Consider the following 13,067-nt stretch of genomic DNA (forward strand, 5'->3'; position numbering starts at 1 on the left):
TATAATATCTTCTAGTTTCACCCATTTATCTGAAAATTTCATGATTTCAATTTTCTTTACATTAGTATTCCTGTGTCTATGGACAACATCTTCATATTCATTCATTAGTTGAAGGGCACTTCAGTTGTTTCCATTTTATGGTTACTGTGAATATCAGTAAAGGTATAGCTACCTTAGGCAACTGTGAATTTAAACAAATGCTGCTGACTGCTTTTGAAAAAACTTTGATAAAGCTGTTTGCACAGAATGTTTTCTGAACCATGTTAAATAGTCACACTGTGAAAGTGTGACTAAGGTAGTTGGTAGGCAGGTCAAATAGTGACAATTTTCTTATTATGAGTCTTTTTTATGTACTCTAAATATATTTTGACCTATCTAGGGCCTATTGGATGATTGGCTGGCACAGGTACAGAAGTTATTTGGCTGCTACTTTTGAGAGTAGATGAGAATTGAACAAGTGCACACTCCTTACAATTACTGACATTCAGCCACTTTCCGTGAATGAGCACTCCGGGATTATTGCGAGACTTTCCATACATTCTATGATTATGAAAAAGTTACTATTTTTTCCAGTGTTTTTAAACTTCGCATCATATTTTGCTTTCAAGTTTTTGTTTTAAAAAGGTATGTTTTTTACATACCAAGAACTGAATTACATTATGGCATTTTCAAAAAGAAACTGTATTTGTTTTTTTCTCCTTCTCCCTTCTTTCCACCCTTGTACATTCCTACCTCCAGTACCCTCTTTTCTACTTTCCTGTTACCTATGATATTTTGTCCTAAGCACGTCTCTCAAAACTCCACATGGTCGCTGTTTAGTTTCATAATCCATACCTATTTCTATATTCTGTTATTTACATATATACAAACATTAAAAGTTACCCTTACATAAAAGATTAACCAATCGTCCAGAAGAGTTACACAAAGACTACTTCTATTTTTAGAATTCAAATAAAACACTATTTTAGGACACTACCATGGAATGAAAAAGAAAAGGTTTTGCAATTTTATCCACTTTTTAAATCTGGGTAAATTGCTTGGTGGCTAAGCAATCTTGGGCATCTCAAATTTCTCACTTATTATGAAGGACTAACAATAATGTTACACAGGATTGAAGTTCGTTCTAACGAAAATAAAGGTTGTAAGGTTTCTGGTATGTAGTAAACATCCAATGCATGTTATATTTGCTACTAACATTTCCATTTAACTGCAAACCCAATGATTTCAATCTCAGTAAGTTGCTATTCTTCATAGTGAACTGGCCCAATTTGTTTGTCACAAGAATATGTAGTAATAGTGTTAGGCTGCTCAGACAGTGGATACCACCACATTAGCTGTCACCTTTTAGCTCAAAACTTATTTGCAAGGTGCCTTTAGGACTTGGTTGTTGCATTACAACTCCATTTTCATTTGTGCCTCCCAGCACTGGGTTGGCTTTACTAGCAGCAATGCTACATTGTTGACTTCTTTTCCGCCTCTATTCATCACCACACCCCATAGATCTTTTTTAGCCTGAGTCACACATAGCCAGTTACTTCCTTTATTTATTATTTATTTATTGCTAGATTTATATAGTGCTCTACCCTGTAAAAGCTTAAGGCACTGTACAGAGAACTTACAATCATGGCCCATTGAACATTACACATCTAAAATAAAATTGAAACTGGGGAAAGTAGACAAGTAAACAGGAATGGAAAATCGGATGGATAATGAATGATCAGGGGGAAAAAGAAGTGTATATTGTTCTGTTCATTTTTCCTCTTTTTGTGTGGCATCTTGAGAACCTATCCCTGGTGAACGTTTTATTTTTCAAATTCTCATCCAGTCTTAATATGCTTAAGGTCATTTATTCAAAAGAGATGTGTATTTGTCACCTTTCCAGACCTAAGTGGAAAGAAAGGACAACTGAATACATGCTTTTCTTATCCAAGTTGTTAAACAAACAAACTTCTTTCTTAGTAGAGGATATATATTAGTAACATATGAAGTTTGAGAGAAACTATCTCACACAGACAAGTTTATTTTTTTATTTTTTTTAAAGATTTATTTATTTATTATGTATACAACATTCTGCCCGCATGCCAGAGGAGGGTGCCAGATCTCAGTACAGATGGTTGTGAGCCACCATGTGGTTGCTGGGAATTGAACTCAGGACCTCTGGAAGAGCAGCCAGTGCTCTTAACCTCTGAGCCATCTCTCTAGCCCCAGGTTTATTGCATAGACAGTGACAATCAAAGACATAATGATACATAGTGAAAGACAACCGTACAAGGAATTTACTTCGTGGCTAATGAATCCCTAAGAAAAGCAAACTGATAAAAGTGATTGTGAACTGCAAGTACTATCAAGTTTAAAGTTTTAAGAAAGAAGGGTAATAGTGTATTTTTCATCAGCCCTTTTAACTATGGCCTGCTATTATTTGCAAACAAGAATGTAAAATTATAATGAGTTTGGTACTTAAGGTACAAACAAGCCTGTGTATATAATGAGGGTTTGGAGGGGCATGTATAAGGGAATATGGGCATATTGCCTTCACATTGACTTCCACAGAAATCGCTGCTTGATACCACATAGGAAACACAATTTGCTTAACACCAGTACTTTGTTCTATCACTCAAACACACATACATTCCCTCCAGCACATTAGAATGTACTTTATGTGATCAGAGTTTATTATTCATTTTTATTTTGATTACCTTTAATATTTATCCCGGAGGGACTAAAATCAACTCAGATAACTCAATAGCTCATTAGCAGATTAGTAGGAGAAGCATTTGGAATTAATTTTTCCTCTGATTCTTATTATCATGAATGAGGATAAGTTGCTTTTGACTTTTTTTTTCAATTCACAATGGGTTGAGGTTTCTAGGATCTTGTCAATTATTTCTTTAAACTTGAAGTTAGGAGGTGTGTGTGTGTGTTTGTGTGTGTGTGTGTGTGTGTGTATCTATGTGTGTGCATGTGGATCTGTTTGTCCTGAGCATCTCTCTGTGCCTCTCTCCCGTCGCTCATAGTGTGTGTGTGTCTGTATGTGTGTCTCTGTGTGTCTCTGTGTGTATCTCTGTGTTGTGTGTCTTTGTATGTGCACATGCATGGATAATCTGTTTGTCCTGAGCATCTCTGTGTCTCTCTTCCTTCCCCCATGTTGTGTGTGTGTGTCTATGTGTGTGCACGTGGATCTGTTTGTCCTGAGCATCTCTCTGTGCCTCTCTCCCTTCCCCCATGGTGTGTGTTTGTGTGTGTGTGTGTGTGTGTGTGTGTGTGTGCATGCATGGATCTGTGTCCTGTGTATCTCTCTGTGTCTCTCTCCTTACTCCTATGGTGTGTGTGTGTGTGTGTGTGTGTGTGTGAATTTGTGTAAAAGAGATAAGCTGTGAAAGTGATCAGAAAATAAAAATAAAGCAAATTCATTTAAAAAACAACACAGATGTTGCACAAGTCTCTGCTCTGACAAAAGCTCAGGATAAGAATCTTTATCTAAGAGTCTTGGATCCAGGCCCACTTTTGTTTTCTCTGTTGGAGTCCAGTACCCTAATATTGCTCTCTGTAGCATGTTATTCCTTCAGGGAAAATCACGGAAGCACTTAGAATTTGGTTACAGTCCCAAAGGGCATTCTTCTTCGAAACAGTCATAGTATCTGTAATTCTGTTCCCAAGCCTTGGCTGTTTTCCTGAATTCTGAATTTGATTCCTATTTTTTTTAAAGAGTTGAGCCATTTTTTTATATAATACTTTAATTTCACTGTAAAATTTATTTGTTTAATTTGGTAGTCTCATTAGCTCTTTTAATTAAGTTAAAGTAAGTTTTTCTTTCTTGTCCTTTAAATATGTTACAAATAAATGCATTTTGAAGAGTATCAGGTGCAAGGTATAGAGAACATAACATAAAGCAAAAGTGGCTCATTTTAATGTTTGTGACAGTGACTACTATGTGCTAATAAATTATTGTTATGTTTCATATATCTAGCAATATTGTGATATCAGTACTCATTGAAAAACTAAATTAGTGAGGCTTTCATGTTTTTAGTGAAGTATTAGTATACAGTGAACCGATGCAGATAGTTTTAGAAAATACTTTCACTTAATAGTATTTTTGTGCCACACCAAATATGTTTTACACCCACTTTTCCTTCATCGTTGCTTTATATGTGAGTAACAATCTTCTGAGAATTATTTTTCTCATTTTTGATAAATCTTCCTTCCCTTTATTGCTTTCACTTCAGCATGGCCTTATCCTAAAGTGGGTTACCAGTCTTAGAACCAGAAGCACTGTTTGGGCAAAACAAGCAGGTGATAATGGGAAATACCTCCTGGTTTAGTAAATGCTAATGTAATTGCAGCTGACATATTCTTGCCCCACCAGCCTAATTAAAAAATGTAATTATATTCCTATCTTTTCTATCAACATTTCCACAATTATTCTAGCTCAGAGGGAAAAAGTATTGTAATAATTGCTGTAGAGTCTTTGAGTTTGAAATGGCATCTGGAGAAGCAGCACTTAAGATGCTTCTCTTGGTTCCTACTAAAACGCTAATAAACTAAGAAGCACAGGCATTTAATAAATGGAAAGCTAAGAGTGATGATTGCTGGGACTAAGCTGAAAGTCTTGTACCTTTAAGGACAATATTGGTGTGTGATCCAAAACTTCCTGAACCCACAGTTTGTGCCAATTTTTTGGTCTGACTGTTAGTCTAGGGTTTGTCTCAACAGTTGGACACTTGCCTAAAGGCTAACTTTAAATAAGTAAAGAAAAACAGCAAACACCTTTGTAATAGTAAAATAACATAAGAAGAAAGCCCAAGTAAAGCTGCTTCAACTACAGATGTCTTCGATGCAAATGTATGCATGACTATTAATAATAAGATTTAGGTTTTTAAAAAAATTGTAAGGATTTATTTTTATTTGGAGTAATGTGTACCTGTTTGTATGTGTGTGGGTATAGGAACATGAGTGCAGTACCTGCATAGGCCAGAGGCCTAAGATACCCATGGAGCTGGAGTAATAGTCTGTTGTTTGCCACCCAGTGTGGGTGCTGGGAATCAAACTCAGGTCCTCTCCAAGAGTACTGCTTGATCTTAAATAGTGAGTTATCTCTGTGGCCCTCAGATAATTCTTCAAATTACCATCATGTTGTAGATTCTATTCAAATCTAATAGCTATAGTTTCATAAAAACAAATAAGATTCATATCAACATTTTATTAATTCTTTGAGAATTTTATATATCCATACAATGTATTTTGATCAAATTCACCTCAACTCTTTCTAACTCATCATAGACCCACACTCCACACTTAAAATTCCAATTTCATGTCTTCTTTTTTTAATTACCCACGGAGTCCAATATGTGTGAGAAATAAACACATAGTTATGGGACCATCTACAAGTGCCACATCATTAAAGACAGTAGAATCATAAGCTGTCAATAACTCCTCAGATAAGGATAGACACTTGTGAACCTTTCCTCCATCATGTCGGTATGTTGATTATCTTGATTTTGTGCAGATCTTATGCAGACAATCACAACTGTTGTGAGTTGATAAGTGCAGTTTTTCTTTCAAGTCCAGAACATATAATTTTATCCTAATCCTGCCTAAGCTCTGAATTTTACATATTAATATTCTGATTAATAACATGGTAAGTTTATACCTGCACCAACCATTGACTCACTATTCCCCAAACTAGTTTTATTTCTAATTATTGCTCCTTTTTAAACCTTCCTACATATCTCATTCTTTCTTTATCTCTCTACATATGCACATACATAATTTTAATTTAATTCTTGACATATGATACACAGAGAGCCTGAATGATAATATGGGATTATGGTATTTATTAACATGGTCACAATGTGAGACCTTGAAATTCCATGTCAGTAAACATACAAGAGTGGTATTTTTAACAAATATTAAAGACTACCTTCAGTTGTTTAAAGGCCATCAAAGCTTCCATAGAAGGAAGAAAATGAAGTTAACATAGTGATGTTTAAATTGACTTGCTATGACTCTACAGTAGAGTTTGGAGTTAGGGATAGTGATGCCTCCAGAAGTTCCTTTATTGTATAGGATTGTTTTAGCTATTTTGGATTTTTGTTTTTCCATATGAAGTTGAGTATTTTTCTTTCTAGTTCTGTGAAGAATTGTGTTGGGATTTTGATGGGGTTGTGTTGAATCTGTCGTTTACTTTTGGGCATGTAGAAGATTGCAAATAGATCTATATCTATCCCCATGCACAAAACTCAAGTCCAAGTGTATCAAAGACCTCAACATAACTATGGGTAAACTGAACCTCGTAGAAGAGAAACTGGGAAGTAGCTTTGAATACACTGGCACAGGAGACCACTTTCTAAATACAACACAATTAGCACAGACATTGAGAGCAACAATCAATATATGAGACCTCTTGAAACTGAAAAGTTTCTGTAAGGCAAAGGACATGGTCAATAAGACAAAACAGCAGCTTACAGAATGGGAAAATATCTTCACCAGCCCCACATGTGACAGAGGGCTGAACTCCAAAATATATAAAGAACTCAATAAAGTAGACATCAAAATACCAAAATAAACCAATTGAAAAATAGGATGCATATCTAAATAGAGAATTGTCAATGAAAGAATCTCAAATGGCCAAAAGAAATTTAAGGAATTACTCAATATCTTAGTTATCAGGAAATGCAAATCAAAATGATCCTGAGATACTGTTTTACACCTGTCAGAATGGCTAAGATAAAAAGTACTAATGACAGCTTATTGGATGAAATACAGAATGAGGGGAACACTTTTCCACTGCTGTTATGAGTGCAAACTTGTATAGATACTTTGGAAATCAGTATGGCGGTTTCTCAGAAAAATGGGAATCAATATACCTCAAGACCCAGAGATACCACTCTTGGACATATACCCAAAAGATGCTCAATTATACCACAAGGACACTTGTTCAATTATGTTCATAGCAGCATTATTTGTAATAGCCAGAACCTGGAAACAACCTAGATTACCATCATCTGAAGAATGGATAAAGAAAATGTTGTATGTTTATACAATGGAGTATTACTCAATGGGAAAAACATTGACATCATTAAATTTGGAGGAAAATGTATGGAACTAAAAAAAATTATCACGAGTGAGGTAACCCAGACCCAGAAAGACAGACACAGTATGAACTCACTCATAAGTGGATATTAGACATAAAGCAAAGGATAACCAGACCGCAACTCATAGCTTCAGAGAAGCTAGGTAACAAGGAGGACCCTTAGATCCCTTGGATCACATGGGAAGGGAGAATAGACGAGATCTCCCGGGTAAGCTGGGGGTGGGGGATGGTTAGGAGAGGGGTTGGATGAGAACATGAGGGAACAGAAGGTACAGCTGGAGGACAGATGGAGTGAGAAATCAATGAAAGAGATATCTTGATAGAGGGAGTTATTTTGGGATTAGGGAGAAACCTGGTGCTAGAGAAATTCCCAGGAATCCACAGGAAGAACACAGCTAAGACTCCTAGCAATAGTGGAGAGGGTGCCTGAACTGACCTTCCACTGTAATCATGTTTGGTGACTACCCGAACTGTAATTATAGAACCTTCATCCAGTAACTGATGAAAGTAGATGCAGAGATCCACAGCCAAGCACCAGGACAAACTTTGGGAGTCCATTTGAAGAGAGGGAGGAAGGATCATATGAGCAAGGGGGTTGAAGAACATGACTGGGAAACCCAAAAAGACAGCTGAGCTGAACTTGTGGGAGCTCACTGACTCTTGAGTGATAGCTGGGGAGCCTGCATGGGACTGAACCTGGCCCTCTGCTTGTGGGTGACAGTTGTGTAGCCTGGTCTGTTTGTGGCAGTGGGACCAGGATCTATCCCCTGGTACTTGAGCTGGTGTTTTGGAGCCCATTTCATATGGTGGGATGCCTTGCTAAGTCTAGATATAAGGGCAAGAGGCTTGTTTCTACTGTAACTGATGGTGCCCGGCTTAGTTTACTCACCACTGGAGGTCTTATTCTTTCTGCAAAGTTGCTGGAGGGATGGGTTGGGGGTAGGTGGAAAGGAGTTGGAGCAGGTGAAGGAGTGGAACTGTGGCTGGTGTGTAAACTGAAAAAAAATTAAAAATAAGTAAATAAAATTGCCTTTCAAATTAACTTTTTCTTAAACAATTTCAATGTATTTCCATTTTATTGGTAAGAAATAAAATATAAATATGAACAGAGAGTAGTGCTAAACCCAAACCTGTACCTTGGCTTCTGAGTACAGAAGAAAGACTATTATTTTTTGGTCATTTGAACCTTGATGTGTTATGTAAGGAATCATAAACTCAGAGAAGAGGGAGGCACTGTTTACATGTGAAGTGACTGATAATGACCATGGTACCGAAGAAACAATAAAACACACTAGAGTCTACAGTGAACACCAAAGTACATGTGTGCCAAAAATCACTTTCTCAATTGTTATTGTTGAGAATTTATTTCCATTATTGCCAAATTTTGTGATTTGTAAGAAATTGTAAACCCACATTCTTTTATATACTGTTTTTGGATTGAAAATGTTAGCAAACAATAAAAAGAAAACACTGCAAAACTTAAAATGTATTAGTTCTATTTTTAATTTTTTGAGGAAGCTCCAATATAATTTCCCTAAAGATTATATTGATTTGCATCCCTGCCAACAGTGAATAAGAATTCCTATTCACATTCTTTCTAATATTTATTATCAGATTCTCCATGATCGCCATTCTGAGATAGTATCACACTATAGTTTTAATTTCTACTTCCCTGATTGCTAGTATTAAATATTGAATGCTTTTAAATTGGCCAGGCAGTGGTAGCACAGGCCTAGCACTTGGGAGGCAGGGGCAGGCAGATCTCTGTGACTTCAAGGCCAACCTGGTCTACAAGAACTAGTTTCAGGACAGGCTCCAAAGTTACAGAGAGACCCTGTCTTGAAAAACCAATAAATAAATAAATAAATAAATAAATAAATAAATAAATAAATAAAACTTATATATTGGCATTTGAGTACAAACTGCCTGTTCAATTCATTGGCTTATTTGTTGACTGGCTCTTTTCTTTATTATTTGCTTGGTATTTAGTTTCTTCAATTATTTGTAAATTCTGATTATTAGATCTTGGTCTGAAGTATAGCTAATAAAGATTTTTTTTTTAATTTTCTCCCTACCATATAGTATAACTTAGCTATTATACCACTGGGCAGGTATCCAGAGAATTTTATAACCAATCACAGACATATTTGTACCCTTATGTTTGTTACTGCTTTATTCACTATACCAAGGAAGTGGAATCAAATTTGTTAGTCACCAACAGAAGAATGGATAATGAAAAGCTGTTGCATATATAAAATGAAATTTTGTTCAAATCTAAAGAAAATGAAATCACAAAATGGATGAGTTATAATGTATAATATTAATCAAGATTATGGTCACAATCTCAGGAAGGGAAAAACATATACTACATAGTATATGTTCTTAATAATGAGACTTAGGTATATATACAAAAATACATGTGGATACAGCATAACACTTACAAAGAAGAACAAGAAAGGATAAATAATAGGTAATGAAGAATACCTATTGTTAATAGTTACTTGAGTTGTTAAAGCAGTTATAAATTAATTGTTCATTTCATTTCAATTACATCGTGGACTTTTCTTTCTTTTTTATGTTGAATAGTACATAAAATGATTATTGCTTTGTGGCTTGCTCAGAATTATTTCAATGTAGTGTAGCAAAATGTCTGATTTGGTAAGGTGTGTTAAGTAAGGTTTTAAGGTGTTTCACATATTAACCTCTGATACTGAATATTCCTGATCAGTAAGCATGAATATATATATATTTCTTCTAAAGCGCACAAAATGTATTTGATAATAAAAAAGCAAAAATTCCAATGTGAAGCTGCACACATTCAGAATGGGTATTCTAACTGTATAGAAGTGCATTAATATTATATGGATTGGGGGGGTCTGGCTAATTTTGCAGCATGCAGATTTTTATTTGCAAATTCTTTATTATAAAGTTTCAATTAAAAATAAAGATATATGTAGCAGGGCATGGGTACCTGTTGTACTTTTACAATATAAATATCTTGATTTTGTGGCCTCAGAGCCTCTAGTTTCTATGAGCTGATAGTGTAGTTGTATGTGTGTTCTGAGTATGTGTATGATCATTTTATTTCTACTTGTAAGGTTCTATTCATTATCCAGGGAGCATGGATTGAATACCCGATGTCACAGGGATAATATAAAGGCAAGAATGGACAAAGGAATTTTAAAACTGTTTGCAGCCTATGTTGCTAATACTACATCATTTATCTGTAAGCCAATTATGGAGTAGCTATTACTAATTCCACTTTCAAACTGAGAAACTTAAGCTTTAAGGTATTGTTTTGTCAACATTGTACAGAGAGCAAATAAAAGACTTTGTATTCAATTTCCAAAATGTGTGTTTCCAAAATATTTTATTTATTTTTTGTAAAGAAAATAAAGAATTATAGTAAAGAACTCAAAAGGGGAACATGAAAAACATAGAATATAGAAACATAGGCTGGGCGGTGGTGGTGTGGTACACGCCTTTAATCAAAGCACTCAGGAGGCAGAGGCAGGTGGATCTCTATGCATTTGAGACCAGCCTGGCCTACAAGAGCTAGTTCCAGAATAGGCTCCAAATCTTCAGAGAAACACTTTCCTAAAAAAAAAGAAAAGAAAGAAAAAGAAACATAGATAACTACAACTAATATTTTGATAAAAAAAACATCTAGCTTTACATACACACATATGAGCAAAGATTTAAAAGCAAAAACCATGCTTAATATATAATTGTATATATATATATACTTAAAATTCTATTAAGAATATATTTTTATTTTATTATTCATTAAAAATACCTTTGTTAACTCAACAGTGCTCCTTTAAGTAGCTTCATAATTGCTTACTTTTTTTTATATTTCAAGTATCAAGTTCTCACATGTATCATTTTTCACATAATAGAAAATGCCTTAATGAACATCTTCATGTTACAAATATCTGTTTAAGCCTATAATTATTTTATAATTTTATATAACTATAATTTTATTAATTATATCTAGGAACAAATACACTCAGTAAAAGGATTCAAATAGAGGTAAAGTATTTAATGACACATACTCAATTTTCAGAAGTGTCCTACAAACTTACAACATTATCAGTATATGAATGTCTGTTTTTCTTGTCTTTTTAGCATTAACTGTCTTAAAAAAATTTGCATATACATATTGCAGATCATAATGCCTTATTTTGTTTTTATTTTTCTCAGTGATATTCTTGGCATTATTCTCTTACATCTATTTTTTCCTACAGATACTTCCCACTTTATATGCCATGTGAATTTCTTCATAAGTCAATTAAATCCATCTTTTTCTGTATTAGTATTTTTGACTGCATTAAAGCACAGAAATTGCTTTCTTGATCTCATATAAATATTTGGATCTACAATCAATCTCATTATTCATGTTTCTACATCTATGGATTCAGTTTGCCACAAATCAAAAATATACAAAAGAAATAAATTTGTATTGAACATATACAGACATTTTTCTTCTTTCATTATTCTCTAAAGTGGATAATATAACAACTCTTCAAATGGGATTTACGTTTTACTAGGTATTGTAAGTATTCTAGTGTTCATTTAAAGTGCACAAAGGGGTAAGCATGGGTTGTATGAAAATTTTACAATTTATGTAAAGGACCTGAGTATCTGTGGGTTCTTTTGTAGATGAGACATCCTGGGAACCTATTTCTCTTGGCAAACAAAATAAGCCTTTTGTTGTTGTTTGTTTGTTTGTTTTTTCAGTATTTTATGTTCTATTTGGTACTTGTATTATTTCAAATGTTGTGATAGCGCAACTGTGCTACATTGCATTATCAAAGGAAGTCAAGAGATTCCAGTTTCTATTCTTGGAATATAGGGCACTTACTATCATTTTATGCTTTAAGACATTGCACAACCTTCATTCTATTCCTTTCCCATGCTGAAATACTGCTGGAGAGCTAAAAGTGACTGATGTCAGAAGTTAATCTGTGTTGGTGCTGTAGAAGATATGAGCATTATACATGATACTGATTTGGAGATACTGATATATTATACTGATTTATGTTAAGTAGCATACACCATACCTGGAGAAAATTTGTATCTCTAGGAAACTCTGTATCTATTTCAGTAGTTATGGTTTCATATATGTAAGTGTATGTGTGTCATGGTAAGCATCATTTCAAAAATTTGGAGTACCATATTTTCCTTTATTTTGTCCCTTCTTCAAGACCATCAGAAAATGCCAGTATTAAGAAAAAATCATACACTATCAGGGCTAGCAATTATTTCAGAAACCCTTTTTTGTTATATAGAAGAATTAATTACTTGAATGGTGAAACTATTTGCCTCAAATCACAAAATTAGTGCTGATACTAGAATTCAGATTACTATCTTCTAACTTTGATGCTCATTACATTAGAGCAATTTATTTGAGGGTTCCTTTTATTACACTGGAATATGATAAAGTGGTCATATAAATTCAAATGCTGAAAGTGATTTAGTTTTCACACATTTTATAATAAGTATTTATAATTAAAGATTCAAAATTAAAATATGTAAAATTATAAAAACATTGAATATGTGCATAACGAGTTTGTGTCTGTGTCATAGTTAGCTTTAATTATTTTTTTAATTTATTTATTCATTTATTAAAGATTTCTGTCTTTTCCCACCACCACCTCCCATTTCCCTCCCCCTCCCCCAATCAAGTCCTCCTCCCTCATCAGCCCAAAGAGCAATCAGGGTTCCCTGCCCTGTGGGAAGTCCAAGGACCACCCACCTCCATCCAGGTATAGTAAGGTGAGCATCCAAACTGCCTAGGCTGCCACAAAGCCAGTATGTGTAGTAGGATCAAAAACCCATTGCCATTGTTCTTGAGGTCTCAGTAGTCCTCATTGTCCGCTATGTTCAGCGAGACTGGTTTTATCCCAGGCTTTTTCAGACCCAGGCCAGCTGGCCTTGGTGAGTTCCCTATAGAACATCCCCATTGTCTCAGTGT

Source organism: Alexandromys fortis, unplaced genomic scaffold (assembly GCF_014885135.2).
Source record: "Alexandromys fortis isolate MF-2015 unplaced genomic scaffold, M_Fortis_MF-2015_v1.1 scaffold_241, whole genome shotgun sequence".
Classification (NCBI taxonomy): Eukaryota; Metazoa; Chordata; class Mammalia; order Rodentia; family Cricetidae; genus Alexandromys; species Alexandromys fortis.